Source organism: Mus caroli, chromosome 15 (assembly GCF_900094665.2).
Source record: "Mus caroli chromosome 15, CAROLI_EIJ_v1.1, whole genome shotgun sequence".
Lineage (NCBI taxonomy): Eukaryota > Metazoa > Chordata > Mammalia > Rodentia > Muridae > Mus > Mus caroli.
The window spans coordinates 14,371,116-14,381,789 of NC_034584.1; the positions used below are offsets into that span (position 1 = coordinate 14,371,116).

The 10,674-nt window shown below is 34.4% G+C and overlaps 1 long non-coding RNA gene across 1 annotated transcript; it reads left to right on the top strand.

Annotated features, from left to right (window-relative positions):
- The first annotated feature begins 573 nt into the window (after positions 1-573).
- LOC110311056 lies at positions 574-4,315 on the top strand. The gene is made up of 3 exons (XR_002379900.1): positions 574-693; positions 3,348-3,435; positions 4,050-4,315. It is a non-coding gene; the product is annotated as an uncharacterized LOC110311056 (long non-coding RNA).
- The last annotated feature ends 6,359 nt before the right edge of the window (positions 4,316-10,674 follow it).

Below are 10,674 nucleotides of genomic sequence, written 5' to 3' on the forward strand. Positions count from 1 at the left end.
AAGTTTATACATACAAGCAAAATCACAAAATGTCTCATGTAAATACTTTCTTGGCTTAACAGCCTTATTTATTTTGTGTCAAGGAAATCATTCTCTTCTTTTTAAAAAGACTAAATGATAATTGTTAAACTGAACTTTATTTTATCATGTTTCAATAACCATGATAGTTTAATTTCCATGATAGTTTCAATAACCATGATAGTTTAAATATCTTCTTAACATACATACATCATTTCATTCAGCGGCATACAGAAAATTCTGACTACAGAGCGATATAGTAGATCTAGTTTTGATCATTTTATAGAGCTCCATTTTGTTTCCCATAATGGTTGTGGTATCTTTTATTTCTGAAAATAGACTGAATGGTTTTGTTTGATCTGTGTTTGAATTGGCAGCTGGTGTCTTCTGTTTTTTTTTATAATAGAAGCAAGGTAAATATCGAATTGTATTTCTGTAATGATTAATAAAGAAATTTCATACATTATTATAAAAATTTTATAATTCTCTATGGAAAAATTATTGGTGTTTTTATTAATTATATTTCTCACTGATATAATAAAATACCAGATAAATGAAACTTGAAGAAGGAAAGGTCGGTCCTGTCCATTATTGAAATGAAGACATGGCAGCAGGAGATTGAGGCAACTGACTACATTTCATCAGTAGTGATGAATCGGAGAAAGACAGACATTGGTAATCAACTTGGTTTCTTCTTTTGTTCTGTCAAGGTCACCAGTCAAAGGAATTGTAACAATAATAGTGTGGAACTTTCCATGTCAGTTAACTTTATCTAGAAAAAACATGGGAGAATGCACAAATATTTGCTTTCTATGTTATTACAGATTGTGTCAAGCAAATGAATTAGATGAGCCAGCACAACTCTAGTCATTGTCACCTTGATAGGCAAGCATACCACTGTCTTTTTATAGCTATATATCCTTTTTGCTTCATACACTCATAGACATCTCATGACAAAACATTTGAACTACAGAAATTTTAAAAAATATTTAACAGTCTGAACAATTTATAAAAACCTTGTGACCAAAGCTTCATGTCAAAACGGACTCCTACTCCAAAATGGAAGACTAGAGAAGAAAGAAATCACATCCCAGCAAAAGGGAAACAAGTGAAGGAAACTCCTAATCTCAAAGCTTCATGTTTCATCACACAGAGCCCACTCTTGTTCGAATCATCTATGTTCCAATGGCCCTGACTCTCCAGCTATTCCCCCTGTAGCATAAATAACTTTTCTTTGGACAGAACATATCTTTCTTCAGTGAATGTCCTAAATCATGCTGGGGTTGGTTTTTCAGTTAATCCTTAATTTCTTTCCTTATTGTGGTGGCTTTTCTAAATATCCTTACAGCGACTCATACATTATCATAGAGTGTCTGACATCAGTAACTTCTTGAAACCTAACCCAAGTCTCCAGGACCTTTTTGAACTTGTGTTTTTATGTCTAAAAACTTTATTACATAGACAATTTTGTTAAGATCCATTATTAGTCTTTTGTGTTGAACATGGTAAAATTTGCTCACAGTAAATGAATGCAAATATTTTTATCTATTCCCTCTTATAAAGTCATTATACAATATTTTATTCCCCCCTCAGTAAACTTTTCTCTCTACAGAATCCCAGTGTTATGAGAACTTAAGTAACAAATATGCCCAGAGACTCCTTTTTGCTTTCATGTATTGTGAACCTATTATTTATAAGTAGTCAATCATAAAAGATTGTGAAATTAACCTCAGCTGATGGAGAAAGACAACATTAGCACCCGTTGTAGATTCAAAACTAAGTGACCTTTCTGTACAGGTATGCTTCAAAACTGGCTTGGGTTCTGGTACTTCTATCTCACAAACAAAATTGTCTTTCAGAGCCATTCTCACCCAGTGCTTCTTTGTATGATACAGGGATCATTCATTCATTCTTTCTAAGGAAAAGTTCCTGCTACATCCTTGAAATAAAATGCAAGGTCTCTTTTTGTTCAGACCCTTGAGAAACATTTCCCCAGGTGGCTGTATTTAAATAGAAGACCATGTTGGTGGCATTTTGAGATTAGGATTGTTTCTTTCAAATTTTCATGAAACAGAACTTTTGATGGATGAGGACTTGCTCTCAGGCCACCTTTTCTATTTTATCAGTTCACAACACTAAGTTTATTTTTATTTTCCCCCACATTGATTTTTACTAGATATTTTCTTCATTTACATTTCAAATGCCATCCCAAAGTCCCCTATACCCTCCCCCGCCCTGCTCCCCTACCCACTCACTCCCAATTCTTGGCCCTGGCGTTCCCCTGTGATGTGGCATATAAAGTTTGCTAGACCATGGGGCCTCTCTTCCCAAAGATAGCCGACTAGGCCGAATTCTGATACATATGTAGCTAGAGACACGAGCTGTGGGGGTACTGGTTAGTTCATACTGTGTTCCACCAATAGGGCTGGAGACCGCTTCAACTCCTTGGGTACTTTCTCTAGCTCCTCCATTGGGGGCACTGTGTTCCATCCAATAGCTGACTGTGAGCATCCACTTCTGTGTTTGCTAGGCCCGGGCATAGCCTCACAAGAGACAGCTATATCAGTGTCCTTTCAGCAAAATTTTGCTGGCATATGCAATAGTGTCTGCGTTTGGTGGCTGATTATTGGATGGACCCCTGAGTGAGGCAGTCTCTGGATTGTATTTTGGGTGTTCTAGGTTTCTGGGCTAATATCCACTTATCAGTGAGTACATATCAAGTGAATTCTTTTGTGATTGGGTTACCTCACTCAGGATGATATCCTCCAGATACATCCATTTGCCCAAGAATTTCATAAATTCATTGTTTTTAATAGCTGAGTAGTACACCATTGTTTAAATGTACCACATTTTCTGTATTTTTAATGACACCAATATCTTTAAAAATTAGAGTTGCTTTGGTGTGTGTTTTATCTGTAACCTCAAAACTGCAAACATTTTTCTTCTTTCATTTTACAATTTTTACTTTACCATTTTACATTCAATGTTATGTCTTTCATGCAATATATATATATATATATATATATATATATATATATATATATATATATATATTCAGTTTATGCTCCATATTTTATCCTCTGTCATTTTAGATCTGATGAGAGTACTACGATTAGTTACCATACGATTACTTAGATTCCTAACTTTCCTTTAATTTCTACACCAAAAAAAATTAGACTTACAGTTTAATTCAACCATTTTCAGGTTTTCATGGTATGAGCAGAATTATGATTTTTCTATATTTTGAAGTGGTTTGCCTCTTGATTATTTCCTGAAATAACCTGCGTTTTTTTGTTTTTTTTTTTTTTTTTTTCTGAAATCTGGTCCAGGCCCCTATTCTCCATGTTTTCTCCAGAATTGTGGATTTCCAAACTCCCACAAGACTGTTCCATTAAGCTCCATATACAGCATTCTGAGGTATTTGTAACACAACACTTTGAACTCTTCTCCATTCGTTCTTCCAATTAATTACAAAATGCCAAGAATTACACAGTCAACTTTTCAGATAATGCAAGGGTTAAGGAGATGTTAGGGATGTGGGGATTATAAAGATAATTATGTTTATACTATATTTTTGAAATCTCAAATAATTAACAAAATAATGCTGAAGAACATAAATACAAATAAAAATGCATTATCCCTTTGTGAGCATACATATGTGTAAACTTAAATTTATTTGGAGCATCAGATAATTGTCATATTCACACCATTTGCATATGCAAATGGTTACTATCAAAAGATATGTTTGTGTTTATTTGTTTGTTTTATGGATCTTCCTCATATGAAGTTTGATGGAAATTGTCTGATCTCATGCTGTGACCCTGCGATGGTGGCTCCACCTTCAACTTGGTAAAGAAATAAGCTTACAGTCTTCTAATTATGAGTAAATTAGTATTGTTTACATAATAGCCATGGATGCATGGTTAGTTGAGGATGTGTATAAGACAATAGCATATCAGAGAGAATCGTCTTCAAAGCATTTTAGAGAATTTCAATAAAGGTATTTCTCTTTTGGTGTCTTGTGATTTTAGGTCTACCGACTGTATTGCAATATTAAGTAAGGTCTAAGAAAACAACAACGCCTCAAAAAGAGAAGAGAAAAAACAGATATCAATTGAACCAATTGGTTCCAGGCATTTATTTTAAAAGAATCCAATCTCAGTTTTACATTTTGTGCCAATAATTTGCTTTGATTCCTGAGTTATTATTTTCTATCACAAACTTCTCTTTCAGGGATGTAATATACAATGGCCATCTTAATCACACAAGAATTTGTCAAAAGTTATGAGTTGTGCAATTGTTTGGATCAGACAGGAACAAGTTGCCATTCATAGTTCTAGTTGGGAAAATCAATTTCACAATACTCCTGCCAACCTTAGCAACATTAGGGTGGGTACTGTGTCCCAAGGCTTCCTATACATCCCTCTTGATAAACATACTTTTGTAAATTTACTCTGCTTTTAAAGAAATAGCCTCTATCTAGATGAGCATTACAATACTTTGCTATGTCATTGTTCACACATTATATTTCTGTACATTTTGCATTGAGAAAGTGATAGCAACTACTTTCTCCCATCTTCCCAGACTTTGTAGCACAAGGAAATGCTGGATGAGTTCTTAAAGGGGGGAAAAACATGAGGCAGTTCTGACCAAATTAGCAACTGAAATTATACTGAATCAGAAATCAGCGTTTTGAATCATTCATCTCACAGTGAAAACACCACCACTTCTGCAGTATCAGCTCACTGTTACCCTTGCAAATGAAGAGATTTCAATTCTGTGTTCATGCTGAGGATCTTGACATGGAAGAGGAAATTTCATTCAATTTTCAGTAACTCATGGGTGATTACAGTTGAAAAGACTTTACGTAACTCAATTGGAACATCTCCGTTTACAGAAGGATGTCTGCTGAAATATAATCCATTAGCTTGGTGAAGTGCATCGAAGGACTTGTAGCATCCCGTCTAAGTGAGCTCTGAAGGACCTGTTCAAGTCAAAACTTTAGCACCTTCCTCCACCGTGTCAGAATACAGGCCCCAAATGTATATTATCAGATCATATACTATAATAAATGTAAAAAAAACAAATCATTTTATTAAATACAACCTTCAGTAATTAAAGATTGAAAACCAGGTCAGTTTTTAAACTTGTGCTGTTTCCATGACTTCTATAAAAATATATATATAATCAAATTGTTTCACAAAATTATAAATACTCATTTTACACAACTGGCTAGATCAGTTTGTAGAGTACCTGCTGGATTTTTTTCCATAAAAAGGGGATAATATGATGATCACTCCACTGCATCAGTATAAACCACAGAGACATTCTCCTGGGCTACTAACTGGCTAGTTCACTAACTTCAGAACAAGAGACATTTAATATTATTGTCCTTGTAAGTTGTCATCCATTACTTTTTTCCTGTTTGGGAGCTAACCTACAATTCTGTGTGTTAGTTCATGTATTAGGCTTTGCCAGAGTATCTTTCCTGCATCAAATCAGCTAGCCTACATACAGCAAAGTCCTTTGTTTCTGTACCTGTGATGACTATTTTTGGTTGCCAACTTGACCACATTTAGAATTAATTACACTTCTTGGGGATGTTCTTAATTAAATCGTTTGACTTTAATCTGGATCCTTTGAGTGGGAAGATACACCTTAAATCTAGGCCACACCTTACTGTGGGAGTCCATAGAAAGGATATTGCAAAAGGAAGCTCTTGGTCTTTGTCAGGTGATCTTCAACCATTTGGGCACATTTATTCCTTTACTGGTATTGAAACCTAATTCTTTGAACCCTTATTAATTTTAACGTGTACTGAATATCAGGTGAAACAGCTAACCCCATGGGCTCAACAAATACTTGGTCCTTGCACTTTCAGTCTGTAGACAGCCATTGTTGGACTACCTGAATCACAGTCTATATAAGATACTCTAGTACATTCCATGTATGTATTTCATACATACATGGAATATATATATATATATATATATATATATATATGTGTGTGTGTGTGTGTGTGTGTGTGTGTGTGTATCAGTCCTATTCATCTAGTGAACCCTGACTTTTTATTTTATTTTATTTTATTTTATTTTATTTATTTTATTTTTATTTTATTGCCTCTCTTTCATTTAATCAGATTTTATTTCTGGTTTCCAGAGGATGAAATACTTGACTTAATTTTCCTAGTATCCATCATCAGAAGAAATGCTGTGGCTATTATCCATTTAGTTCATATTTGATTTTCACACAGCAGCACCTGCAACTAGGTTGAACTCAGAAAACTATCTCTCTTCCATAACACTGCGTTCTTCCTGGATCCATCTCAACAAATATATACAGACTCAGTAATTAAACAGCATGAATTTTGAAATGTGAAGTTTCAAAACAATCTGTGGATACTTTCAATGTATCAACTCAAGCTTGATTTTTAAAACATAGTATTTAAGGGCTCAAAACTTTTTATCATTTCCTTAATGCCAACCAAAAGGATAAGATTATAAAAGAATATGCAAAGCTACACTTACAAAGACCATAAATAAGTAAACTGAATAAAACTCTAAATAGCAATAATGACCTGGATCATGGATAAAATGTATCAAACATTATTTTTAATATAATTTAAAATTGTTAAACTTTATAATTTAATTCTCTAGTGATCTAACCATCTTCTATTTATTATGTTGTAATCATAGTTGACTGATTAGAACAGTTACGCTGCAACTATCCTGAGAACCATCTATTACCATGTGCAGTACTATAAAACAGACTTAGCCATGTGGTACTGATCAACATCATTTACAGAGCTAGTTCTAGGACAGCCAAGGCTACCCAAAGAAACCTTGACTTGAAAAATCAATATAAAAGAAAAAAAGAAAAGGATAATAAGAAAGAAAAAGAAAAAAGAGAAAAAGACTAAATGTGACTAAGAACAAGGGCACTTCATCTTAGTCCTCATTTTCAGTATGGTGCTCTCAAACATTTCTGAGGACTATCTGCATCATTGTGAAATTCATTTCTTTCCTAAATAACTCACTAGATTCCCTCTCAATCCTTCTCAGAACTACACCTTCATCTATCAATAAATATAGATAAGCAGATAAAAATAAACCATATCAACATTTACAAATTCAGAGTTCTTAGAACTAAATCTTGGTAGCTTTTTGGATATTTCTATATTTACATTTAAATCAAGATTGTCAATTATTATGCACATAAGGGTGCCTTATAATATTTTCAAACTCAGCATAGTGTTAGGCTTAGTAGTACATGACTTTAATCCCTGTAATCTGGAAGCAGAGGCAAGCAGGGTGTGAGGTTTTCCTGTTTATAGAGTGAATTTAATGACAGATAGGGTTGCACAGAGAAATACTGTCCTTAACGAACAAAGAAATAAAAATTGAAACTTAGCATGCTTTTCAAGATGCCAGATACAATATGTATTGTTTTTAAAGATCTTACTTTTTTTTTCTTAAATATGGAAGGCCTTAAGCATACCTATTTTTCTTAAAAAAGATAGATACAGTAGCTAAGAAAAATAACACTAGATCCTCTATTCATAAGATTTAGGAAATAGAAATAGCTAGGATATACATTAAGAGATAAATGGATATTGAAAATAAATGTATATTTACACTGGGATTATATTCAGCTTCCCTAAAAGTAAGGTATACAATTTTCGAGTAAACACATGGAACTGGAATTAATCATCTTGAGTGAGGTGAAGCAGAAAGACAAACCTCTAATTTTCTTTCTTATGTGGATACTATCTTTGAGTCTTACATGTGTGTGTGGAAATTAGAACACAGGTAGAAGTCAGTAAATCAGAAAGAGGTCATTTTGGGGGCAACAGAACACAGGAGATATGAAGGAAAAATGAGAACACTGTGGTAGGGAGATTTAAGTTGAGAAAGAGTTCAGAGAGCACAGTACAGAAGACATGCTGGGAAGGATAACTAAACCTGAAGACCTTGAGAGATGCCATAGGGAAACCTAATGTTTTCAAGTCTACTAAATGTTTGCACATGGTTGGAGAACATGGAGAAATCATGCTGCTACAGGCCTGAAAAAAGATCTTCTTTAATACCCAGTCATCAAAGAATTACAGTATCAGTTGTGGGGTTTTAAGGAAGACAGCACTCTTGCCCAACAGTGAATCCTATGAGGTACAATAATGATCAACCTGGCAAAATATCTCCACGGGCCAATAATGGCATCAATGTTACAGGATCAAAAAATTTTTTTTCTGGTTTATATTAAGACTTCCTCCACAAGGAGAAAATCAGGCAAGGTACTGTTAACTACAGAACGACTCTGTAATTGGGTAGTACATAGGTTGTTGGTAAAAGTTACTAACATTTTGCTAAAAGTACCTTGGATTCAACCTTACATTCTAAATACTTAACTCATACAAATAGACTAGTGGATTTCCCAAACTTCATTAGAGATTTTTTTTTACTAAAGTAAATTATGATTAATACAGATACTCAGAAATGCAAAGAATAAGAAACTGTAGACCGCTTAAACTAAAATAGCCCATTTGTATCAGACCTTTTCCTGTAAGATACAGATATCATCCTGTTAGTAGTTAGAGAGACTGTGAAGAAGCGAGATGTTGGTATATAATATTCAAATATGAAAACAGTGTTATTCATTTATTCTCTATTATGTTATGTATCCTTTTAAAAAGTTTGACTTGTGATAAACTTTTTCAAGCACCTCATTCAACTATAAACTTATGATTTTTCAGTCCTATAGTTACATTTCTACTAACATTGTATTGGTCTTAATGAGACATAATTTTAGTATGTGTACTGCTAACTTCTTATATTGAATTTGAGTTCAATACTACATATGAATCAAGAGGGTAGGGTGTGTCAACATTCAAATCTGAAATGAAATATGAACATCGAGAAAATTTCATAAATAAATCCTATCTAAAACAAGATCCCATGTTTTCATATAGAAGAAAGGTGACAAGCCAGTGATTATGATGCCATAATTTTATTTTGAAATAGATAAGGGGGCAGGACATTAATTTCACTTGCTAGTTTCCTAGATTGGTGAGACTGGTAATTACTTTTGCCTCAGTAAAACTGTATAGTGCATTGCAAAATCATGATCACTAGGCAGTGGTGGTAGAGCTTCCATGAGTATCAGCTAGATGTCTCCACATTCCAGTAAGTACTATCTTCTACACTACGAGCTTAACATGAAGTTTTAAAGGATAGTCAAAAGCTGTATAGGAGTCCATATTACTAAGAGTGTATATGGGGGCTTCTTGGTCAACATCTCTTGTTTTATGCAGATTATTCTACTTTATTACATCTCTAACAAATAGGTGAAAATGTTATTTTAGATATACACATTATATATTTAATTTTTCTTATATTCTCTTCTATTAGGCATTTTAACATTAATGTTAAACTGTATTGATAAAGCAGGATACAGTGGAGGTAAGTCTTCCATTTTTGGACTTGTACTCGGCGGGGGGTGACAGATGGTAATCTAGAATTCTATGTAGCCCTAACTAATTCCTGACATGCAAGCCAGGCTGAAAAACAAACACCACCTCTAGGGAACTTGTGAAAATATGACAAAAAGTATCAGGAGTGAGAGTCCCCACCCATTCACAGATGCCCTTACTTGAAACATATGATTACATGCTGTCTACTATTTAAATAAACAATGAACCACTTAGTTGATAGACAGTGTCTTAGTCAGGGTTTCTATTCCTGCACAATCATGACCAAGAAGCAAGCTGGGGAGGAAAGGGTTTATTCGGCTTACACTTCCATACTGCTGTTCATCACCAAAGGAAGTCAGGACTGGAACTCAAGCAGGTCAGAAAGCAGGAGCTGATGCAGAAGGCTTGGAGGGATGTTCTTTACTGGCTTGCCTATCCTGGCTTGCTCAGCCTACTCTCTTATAGAACCAAGACTACCAGCCCAGAGATGGTCCCACCCACAAGGGGCCTTTCCCCCTTTCATCACTAATTGAGAAAATGCCTTACAGTTGGATCTCATGGAGGCATTTCCTCAAATGAAGCTCCTTTCTCTGTGATAACTCCAGCTGTGTCAAGTTGACACACACAACTAGCCAGTACAAACAGTATATTATATACATTAAAGCAAAAATACATCTGCCACTAAGTAAAAGCATAATAGAAGAAACCTGTAGTCATAGAAGCAATATAAGTTCCATCAAATAACATCTTTAAATGATGTAGCATATGTGTGGTATTTGGAAAAGGCTATTTTATAACTGCTTACTACACACACACACACACACACACATGTTCACATGTTGCTTTTTCTGCAGGTTCTTAGTGTTAGTTGCTTTTTCTGCAGGTTCTTAGTGTTAGTCACTTCTCCAATAGTCCATCCTCTATCCTGCCCTCTTATCTTCCATCCACTGAAGCACAAACATTATTGTACAGTGGCACAAATTCTTTTATTAAATATTGGATATGAAGTCCACTCCAGAAGTTGGAACCTTATATCTCATACTGTCCTTGTTCCTAAGAACCTGAGACTAGATAGGTCATAGGTCTCAGCAAAACCCTGCTAATATTATCCTACTATAAATAAAAATAAAAATACAAACTCTAAGTAATTTATTATTATATACATAGATCTGTATACCAATTAACCTTCA